We start from the raw sequence: 10,467 nt of genomic DNA, 5'->3' as shown, positions 1-10,467 counted from the left end.
GAAAAACTGAAATAAGGTTAAAAAAAGAAAAAAGCCACTCTTAATGGGTGAAAAATAATAACGTACAGTACTGTGTGTGTAGTTATTTTTAATAGATAGCTTGTCTGGCTAGTCCGTGTACCTTTAACTTTTAGTTAGCTAGCAGTCAATTAAGAAATAAAGAAATAAAAACTGAAATAGGGTTAAAAAAAAGAAAAAAGCCACTCTAAATGGGGAAAAAATAACATTGTACAAGTACTGTGTGTGTAGTTATTTTTAATAGGTAGCTTGTCTGGCTAGTCCGTGTACCTTTAGCCTTCAGTTAGCTAGCAGTCAATTAACGAGCCCAAGAATGTGTCTGTTGATGAACAAAGCTGGTCAATTAAGTCATAAAGACGAACACATTTAAAAGTATCTGGTTTCTGGGCAATTTATTAAAAAAAAAAACATGCAATTTGACCAACAGAGAGTAGTTTATGGAAACACACACACACAAAATCATCAGGTTACAAACAAAGACAAACCTTGACATGCAAAACATGTGCTTGCCTGGTCTAGATTTCCACAGCACTTGTAGTCGTGAATTACTTTGGGCTTTTTCCCCCCCTGGTCTCCATCACCTCTGGTTCTTGGTGCCGCATGCTCAAAATGAGGACATTTTTCCCCGTCTTTGGAACGTAGGAGAACAAAGTATGATCTTTGGTAAAAGCAAAAAGGCCGGAAAGGGCCACTCTGCCGGTCACTTTCACAAGCTTTCACAAGCCTTATGTTTGCGAATTGTTCTTACTAATGCCTTTTTTTTTTTTTTTTTAGTTCAGCTGCCTTTGGGAAAGACGTAAAAAAATAATCAGGGGTCACTGTGTTGCCCTCCAATTTGGAAAACAGATGCAAAACCACCCTCATCGCCTTTTTCTCTCTCTCGCTGGCCTCCAGCAGGCTTTGCTGTTCCTGCTGGCTTGGATGGCATATATTGTCTAAATGAGCAGCGGCCCTGAAAACGAGACAAGCTGCTCATCAATGCATACATCCCTCCCTAAGTTGAACATTTTGGGCATGAGGGCGTTCCACATGTTCCATATTTCGCTGATAGGAGAGTTTATTTTGGTGGTGACGCTGTGGCCTGACGAGTCTGTCATCAAACCGAAGTGTGCGCTTGATTTGGCAGAAGCGTCCATTCGCTATGGTTTTTTAAAATATGGGCTTTCCACTATGTTTGTCCCATAAGTTGATTGTTGCCTCGTGCTTTGATTTGTACAACCCTGCCAGGATCAGCAATCCCAAGTAAGCACGCAACTCCAGGAAGTGACTGACCTGCGCCCTTGGATGCTTGTCATGTCCAAAATTCGCTGTAGGATGCCCTTATTGAAAAATAAATTAAACGCAGTTTCAGGGCTGCTGATCCTGGTTACTGCGTCTACTTCCCACTCCTCGTCATGCTCAGCCACATATTCGTCGTCGTCAGACTCGTCGCCCTCCTCCTCCGGCATTCAAGGTCGTAGAGTAGATTCTTCAACCTCTTCCGAGCTCTCTGAACAAGCATCTGAATGAAATTCTTCTTCAGAATCAGTACGTTCTAAAACGAGCCAAATCACGTCCTCCAATGCAATCCGTCTTGCCATTGCTACCGGTTATGTTGGAAGAAATGCAAAGTAGTAGTCATCGTGGGAACAACCCCAAAATGCCCAGAACCAAAAGGAGTAAAGATATTCAAACACCCAACCAGTACGAGTTGAAATTCAAACAATAACAATAAACAAGTGCATTTTTTTGCATTTATGGGCAGTACCTTTTTATTGTCATGTGCACACGTGCAAATACCCAAAAAAACTGGTAAAATGTAAGCTCCCTGGTGTTTTTCCCCAATGCTTTCTCTTTGATTAAACACACAAAAAAAACATCAAAATGTCAAAATATGGACAAATAACACCAATGGGGTATATATGTTCCATTGGTCCCCCAATTTGCTGGTAATGTTTATTATCAGAGTGAATATTATGAATAAATAAAGACTAAAAACATACCAAGAATGTGTAAATGCAAACTATTATATATTTTCCAATCTTTTTGGATCTGCTAAGATGAGAGCCAAAACGTTGATGATAGGGATGTAACGATTTACTTAAGCCATGATTTTCGATTTTCAGTTCCCGATTTTTGATTATATATATATATATATATATATATATATATATATATAAACATGTTCTCAGCTTTGTGCAGTGAGATCCAGGAGCTTTGTTGAGGATTTGTGTTGATTCTTTAATTTTTCTTCCTTTACATAGACTAAATAGATGTCTCCTCAACAAATGTAACAATGAGCCCCTCTACTGGACTAATAAGACACTACATCACCGCAAGTACCACACCATACCATACCGTACCACTTTATTTATACAGCACGTTTAATAGACAACAGACAACACCAAAGTGATGTACATAAAAAAACACATGGAAACATCATTACATTAAAAATAAAGCGTGTTAAGAGACAAAATGTGGGAGTCACTCCTGGCTTTTAAAAACCAAAGAGTCAAAATAAGTCTTAAGACGTGATTTAAAAACCTACACTGTTGGGGCTTGCCTAACAGGCAGAGGTAGCTCGTTCCACAGTTTTGGGGCAAGTGTATTTCATGTGATACAACCAGGCCCGCCTTTACCTACTCATAGGCCCTGGGGCAAACCGTCAAATATAGCCCCCACTCCCACAAAAAACAAAATAAAATAAAAACTAACCACAGACAAGGGGTATGCATGCGATCTTGAAAAAATAGAATATCACAATTTTTTAATTATAAAATCCCGATTTCGATTTTCTCATGATAAAAAAAAAAATGAAGACAAATTAGTAGTTGCCATCTTAGAACACCTTTCCTTCTCTCTCTCTCGCACGCACACGCACACGCACGCACGCACGCACGCACGCACGCACGCACACACACACACACACACACACACACACACACACTCACACACGCACACACACACACGCACACACACACACACAGGTATCTGCTGAGTAACACTGCCACCTAGCGTTGTAATCAGGCAACATCATTGAAGCAAAACTGAGAATCACAGATTATCAAGTTTTTCCAAACACGGAGACCGGCCCAAAAAGCTTTGCTGGGACGGACGGACGCACGTTGCCGCAACATTCTATGGCATAGAGTATATCCAGTTGAGGAAAGCTTGGTGTGATTTATTTGAAAGTAATCTTTGCTTCCTTCCATTTCTGACAAGACAAGAAAATACAGTTTGCTGCTTTTCAGAATGTGAAGAAAAAAAAAAGATTATATAGAAAAGGACACCAATTGTTCATTTGTTATATTGTCATATATCTATTGTTTGATAAAAACCTTTGCTTCAGGATTAACCTGCAAAAAATGATTTTCAAAATTGTAAAGTTGCTCCTCAAATTTAGCTAAACTGCTCCTCAAAGAAAAATTTCGAGCTTTGAAGCATGCATTTTGGGGGCGGCGTGGGTCAGTAGTAGAGTGGTTGTCTTGCAACCCAGAGGTTGTGGGTTCGATCCCATGCCATTGTAACCACGTCAAGGTATCTTTGAGCAACATACTGAACACCCAGTTGCTCCTGATGCTGCGTCATCAGTAGGTGAATGAGTAGTCAAAATGTAAAGCGCTTTGAAGGCCTTGTAAGGCGGAAAAGTGCTATATAAATCATGTACTGCAATAATGCAGATGTTTTGTTTTGTTAGTTGCTGAAATGGATTGCAAAAATGATAAAGATCCTATCTCCTCCTCCAAGAGATCTCAAACCAAACGATCCAGCGACAAAGAGAAGGTACAGTAGGTTCTTTTTGAAGCGCTATGTGTGTTGATTGTTAACAACAATATGTTTTATGGCAAGGGTGGGCAAACGCGGTCCTCGAGGGCCGACCTCCTACAGGTTTTGGATGTTTCCCTTCAACACAGCTGATATATGATCAGCTTATCAGCAAGCTCTGCATAAACCTGATAACGTTCCTGTTGATTGGAATCAGCTTGTGTTGGAAGCGGGAAACCTCCAAAACCCGCAGGACTGCTACCCTTGAGGACAGAGTTTGCCCACCCCTGTTTTATGGTGATCAGTTAGTGTTACAAGAGAAATTGAAACACAAAAGCGTCATTTGATGTATACACAATTTAAATTTGGTCAAGAGATGCTCCTGTCTGTTTTGTCATTATGCCGTTTGTATTGTTTGTTTGTTAAAAATGAATAAAAATTATAATAATTTTTTAAAAAGCGTCGTTTCATGGTGCATTTCTTAACTTTTTCCGAAACAAAAAAAATCTTTACAATATTTTCTATGCGCCCCCACTACAGTATAATGTAAATTGTAATAAGTTCATTTAACTTAAAAACAATTATTTAAAAAATCAGTAAACCGATTGCCTCAAAATTTCCAAGTAAAGTAGTATTAATTAATTATTAGTTAATTTTAAGTTGTTAAAGCTGAAAATAAATGTGTCAAGACAACTCTGATAATGGCAGTAAACGAATGAAGTTAACTAAAAACAACTTTAAATATAAAATATAAATTCAGACAACTCATGCAGTGGCAGCAAACTTGAGTAAAGGTAAGTAAAAAAAAATTATAGCTAGATTGAATATAAAATGGCAATTTTGTCAACTTAAACTTGTGAGTTATTAAACAGTACTTGTAAATAGTAATGTTTTAGCTTTATATGGTGCTTTTCTGTAGCACACTCAAAGTGCTCACATTATTCAGATACGAATAGCCACTGCAATGAGTTAAGGTTCGTTTTAAGTAAGATATATAATTACATTTTACAAAATGCATTCTAATTAATATTGCTTTTGTGGAATATGAGTTCAGAAGTGTTTTTATCCATCTTAGGGGGCGGCCATTTTGCCACTTGCTGGCAAATGAAAATGACATTAAAGTTGCTCAGGTAATGACCAAATACTGTGACTGAATGACTGAATACTTTTGCATACCTTTCAGTTTGTTAGCTATAAAACAAGTTTGAAATAAGATAGACACTTTGGCCCAATCCCATTACTTCCTCTTCACCCTCATTTATCTTTCCCCTCTCCCTTCTACTTCTTCGAGGAGGCAAAGAAAAAAAATCCCTCTAGGAATTGGGAATGCACTATCGCTATCCAATCCGCTACGTCGTCACCTCAAGCTGCCGCAGCTGCGTGCTGGTTGTGATGTAACGGACGCAACTATTGCGAGCGTTTACTAAAACACACACAATTGTGCCAATTTCTGACAAAGTATAGTGTACATTCAATAAAACCACTATCATTACTATGACATTCAATAAATATTAGCATACTTACATCTATGTGTCTCCTGCGTTTTGTTATTTCCTGGTGTCGCCATTACTTCCGCCATTGATTCCTGCGGTGTTGCCAAGGGGGCGTGACTGTAATAAGGGAGAACCGAGAGAGGTCGGGATCTATCTTCGTGAAAAGGGACCTGCAGCCCTCATCTCTAACCCTCCCCCTAGATTTTACGGAGAATTGGGAAACTCCTTTTAATCCCCAGAGTTCGGTCCTCGAGGGCCCGAGTCCTGCATGTTTTTGAGGTTTCTCTACTCCAACACACCTGATTCAATGATCAGGATCATTATCAATCAATCAGTGCTTGCAGATGATTCATATTTAAATGAATCATCTGTGTTGAACGTGGGAGACCTCTAAAACATGCAGGACTCAGGCCCTAGACAACCGGTCTTTGACACCACTGCCCAAAGCCCTTATCGATGTCTTGGCAGAAGAGGAAACGATGAAGATGAGTATGATGGGCTGCAAAAAAGACTCCGTTCCACCTGGGAGGACCGGAGTCTTTTTTGCAGCCCACCAACAAGCACTAAATAACGTAGGGGTCTCCGAGCCTGGTCCCCAAAGAGCACCTATCCAGCCTGTTTTTCCATGAACTCCCTCCTCTAACACACCTGAATTAAATAAGGCTTCTGCAGAACTTGCTGATGAGCTGATGATTACGGTCGTGCACAGCGTTGAATGTGGTGCTGCAGGAGCCAGTGATTGTACAGCAGACGGTGAGCCGGCGGGCTCGCTGCCAAGAAAGTGTAAAAGAAAAAAAAAACACCACCTTAATTTCGCTAAATTGCTACTAATGTTGCTAAAACTATGACCAATCATCACCAAAATTTGTATGTACATCTCTACTCATGCCTATATTAAAACATTTGCCCCAATATTTGGGATTTTATGGAGCTGAAGCCTTAATATTTATAGCCTTTGATATTTTCAGAGGTTGAAGTGGGCATGAGTAGAGATGTGCACACACATTTTTAATGATGATTAGTCACGGTTTAGGACATTCTGCATCATTAAGCTTTTTTTCCAAAGTTATTACAGTAGTAACTTGACAGGAATGCCCCAAAAAGAAGATCTATAAAGATCTATATACATGTTTGTTTGTTAAAAAAAAAAAAAAAAGGCCTATAAGCTGTGGCTTCACATTTTCAATCTTGTATTCACTCTTACATGTTTTTTTCTTGTAAATATCATCAAACAAAAAACAATCATTCAATTGTTTAATACATATTATCTTATAGTATCCTAATAATAATAATAATAATAGTTTTAATCTGGAACCACAAACTAAATAAATAAATAAAGATAGGGGGGAGTAATCTGCTTTTTTATTCGTACTTAAATTCAAGTCTTGACCACACATTAGGACAACATAAAATCACACACTGTAAAGCACTGTGTCTTGATCATTAATTAGGGACATGCTGTATTATCTCAAGTTAACGTAGTAATGTCATCATGTGGTATAATAATGGTTCAAATGAATGTTTTTTTTTTGGGGTGTGAACAGTCATTTTGTCTTTGTAGCAGCTATCTCCATGAACAGAATAATAAGGCACTTCTTACTATTTTGATTTGGACAGGCAAGGCTATCTGTTCTCAAGACCATCTCCAAGATGGTGGAGGAGAACCAGATCATCAGGAAGCGTCTGGCCTCTCTCAAACAGACCATCTGATGTTACTTTGACATTGTTCTCCACTTTCTCACTGTTCTATTGTTGCGTAGGTTTCTGAAACACTAGTTGTTTCACAGTTAACAGTTTTTCTTCTTTTTTTTCCTCTTTTTTTTAAATGGTTGATGTTTGCCAATTGTTTTTATCTTCATGTTCCCTAGCCATTTATAGCAGTTGTACACAAGTAACAATATTTTCATTATTTGTTACACGTAAATCTATACATTAAACTTCTACCCTTATATATAATTTTTCCTTGATTATCTTCGTTTGAATGTACCTTTTGCTGATTGTTTGTTCTATTAGGGGCAGTATTTGATACCAGAATGAGTTAATTATGCTGCCTCATATAGTTACTAATTACAGCTACGTGTTTCTAAGACTAAGGTTTGATGTAAAACGTGTACATTTTTTTAATGTGGTCAAATCCATTTGAGAAAACAGCGGCCTACTTCAAACCTTAGAAATCGATATATGCAGTGCAGAGTTCCGACCCCTAGATGTCATTAATGCCTATGGCATGGGTCCATGGGGGCATGACAAGTTAGGCTGTGTCCGAATTTCACTGGCTTTTCAATACATTAATCTGCTTCGCTGTGACTGGCTCAAGCCTAGTAGAAAACTAGAGCGGGACAACTTTTTACGCACATGCTGTTCATTGGCTTTTGTGGGCTTCCTGACTGGGAAAACCTTTGTTTATTGGATCAAGTGAGGTGTCAATCAACTCCCCAGTGGCCTACATTGTTTTGCTACTTCAGAGTGGCTAATCTGTGCATGCTAACTGAAGCTACGACCAATAATGGGTGTATATTTTTTATTTTTCTGTACTTTTCTTTGTATTATTTAAGAAAAAAAAAGTTTGCAGCAGCAAATAACGTGGCTTTATGGATGTAAGGCTTGGTGTGGACTAATAATTTTACTGGAATACTTTTATTGGAATCTTAAAAGAACTATTTTTGATAGAGCTTGACATCTTGGAAATTTATGAGGCTGAAACGGTGATTTAAATCTTTATATATACTTTGTTTCCGAATACTGCTTTGGTTTATTGGTTTTGAACATATAAACATAAACACATTACAAGTACAAAACACCAGTTGAAGTAAAAAAATATAAAATTAAAGAAAGACAAGAATTTGTCAATAATAAATTCCATAATTTACATGTTCAAAGGAGTAGGAAGAACTTATGTAGTCCTACTTTCTATTATTTTTATCATGTTAATATACTAATAAGTTGTTCTTATTTAATTACATGTGAATTAATTCAACAATAGAAAATAAACAAAAATATGCTTATCTAGAGCACAGAAAATATTGGTATGAGTTGTAAGGGTTAGGGTTAGAGCATAACGCATGTTTTAGTTTGGTTAAGAAGCAGTCTATTTTCAAAAAGCCAAGTCTGAAAAATGTAAGCCATGCTGTAACGATTCTTGAATTTCTAATGAAGAAGACTTTGACGTGTATATATACACTGTATTGTTATGACTATAAGGCGCACTTAAAAGTCTTCAATTTTCTCAAACACTGACGGTGCGCCTAATAGTGAGGTGCGCCTTGTATGTGGGATCTAAAATCTGACTGTGGAAGGACACATTGCTTATATACAACAAAGGCTGACCTGACTGAGGACAGACATGAGAGCACGGAAGAGTCAACTTGGTAGCGAGTTCTCCAGCCCCTCCTCTCCCTCTCCCCCTGCCCCACCCCCTCCGCCCACCTGTTCGCTCTGCCAATCGTGATTTGTTGTGTTCAAAACATGGCGCTAAACCATGCATGTTCAGTGAGCATGTGTCTTCTTTTTTTCTTGTTTCAGAGCTTAACGAACCACTTACAATTTAATTGTTTGATTGACAGGTCCCTCCAAAAGTGAACGGTCTGCTCGTGCAGGGTGTGAGGGAGATGGAAGATGGAGTGTTCAATTAACCTGCCATGCATGTCTTTGGGATGTGGGAGGAAACCGGAGCACCCAGAGAAAACCCACGCAAGCACGGGGAGAACATGCAAACTCCACCCAGGAAGGCCGAAGCCTGGACTCGATTTCACGTCCTCTGCACTGGGAGGCGGATGTGCTAGCCAGTCAGCCATTGTGCCGCCGCATTTATTATAATTGATTAAAATTATAATATTATTATAAAATATTTATTTAGCACTGGCATTTTAACCAAGCACAACATAAATTGAAATGTGCCCACACCGCAGACATGTTGGCTAATGGTACATTAACTCTTTGACCACCAAAAACGTTAAATAACGTTTAGTAAAATCCTACGGAGGACCGCCAAAGACGTTAAAAGACGTTCACTATGTTTTTTTGGGGGAAACGGGTGGAGGAAAGTCTTGGCCAGCTGTGCTGAAAGTATCAAGCAGATCTAGTTAGTATAATGCCTATTTTTGGGCACAAGATGGCAGCGATGACTCTCTTTGGACAAGATTGGGTAGGCGTCAGTAGAAGACGTGAGGCGGAGCTAGAGTGTTGAGGGGAGAATGGCTGAGAAAGCGAAAATGGCGACCGGTGGCAAGCAGCTCACGCTTAAGCATTTTTTTTTCAAAGACGAAAAGCATCGACCAATGCTAAAGAGCACATTGATGACAACGATGATGATGATGGTGACTCCGAGGTTGACGCCGAAGTTGGAAGCGTTGACGCGGCGGCTATGAACACGTCATAAAGCCTCACTGGCTAGCGATGCTAACGCTGGAAAACGCGGAGCACAACCGAGCACTTCTGCACAGGCGGACGTTCAATCGGACGACGAAGAGTACCCCGAGTCCAATGCATATTCATCGGAGGAGTGGGTACAGTCTGATCACGGACAAGACACTGGTTATGGACTACGATGCCACCATGAATGGAGCGGATAAGATGGATCAGAACATCTCTTACCACCCGGTATAGGAACTGAAGGACATGAGGAAGCCAGACGTAACACCACCGTAACGTCACCGTATCATGATCCTGAGAGTAGACTTGATGGCAACATGGCCAAAACACACACTGCAGGATATACTTGCTATTCCCCGGAAAAAAAGGCCGGCAAGAAAGTGTAGCGTCTGCACGCGAAGGGGCAATCGCAGTGAAACTAATCTGTTGTGCAAATCCTGCTGCGTCCCCTTGCACGCAGGGGAGTGTTACAAACAGAAAAACTGTATTTGAAACATCCACACAATTGTAAATAGTACCACGGTTGCACACATTTGTAAATAGTTTGCCAAATTGTTTTGTCAAATTGTTACACTGTTGAATGTAAATAAACGTATTTTGCTATCAAAAAACACTTTTTCATTGTTGGTGGTAGTGTTTTACAGAAGTAAAGCACTGTTTAGGTGTTTGTGGCATCATTCATGAGGGAAAAAAGGTGTCAAATTCACTAGAGTGCATGAAATAATATCGTTTCACAAAAAGCTTGATTTCTCCGTATTTTGTTTCAAAACAGAGCATTTGGGTGAAACTAACCATTTTCTATTGTCTGGGGGTCAAAGAGTTAAACACCAAACGAGGGTTG

At 39.3% G+C, this 10,467-nt stretch overlaps 1 pseudogene; it reads right to left on the bottom strand.

The window, feature by feature from the left end:
• Positions 1-480: 480 nt before the first annotated feature.
• Positions 481-1,466, bottom strand: LOC144059474 (uncharacterized; annotated as a pseudogene).
• Positions 1,467-10,467: the final 9,001 nt, after the last annotated feature.

This window comes from Vanacampus margaritifer, chromosome 10 (genome assembly GCF_051991255.1).
Source record: "Vanacampus margaritifer isolate UIUO_Vmar chromosome 10, RoL_Vmar_1.0, whole genome shotgun sequence".
Classification (NCBI taxonomy): Eukaryota; Metazoa; Chordata; class Actinopteri; order Syngnathiformes; family Syngnathidae; genus Vanacampus; species Vanacampus margaritifer.
Note: the sequence above shows the minus strand (reverse complement) of the source record. Positions and strands in the feature narration are given on the sequence as shown.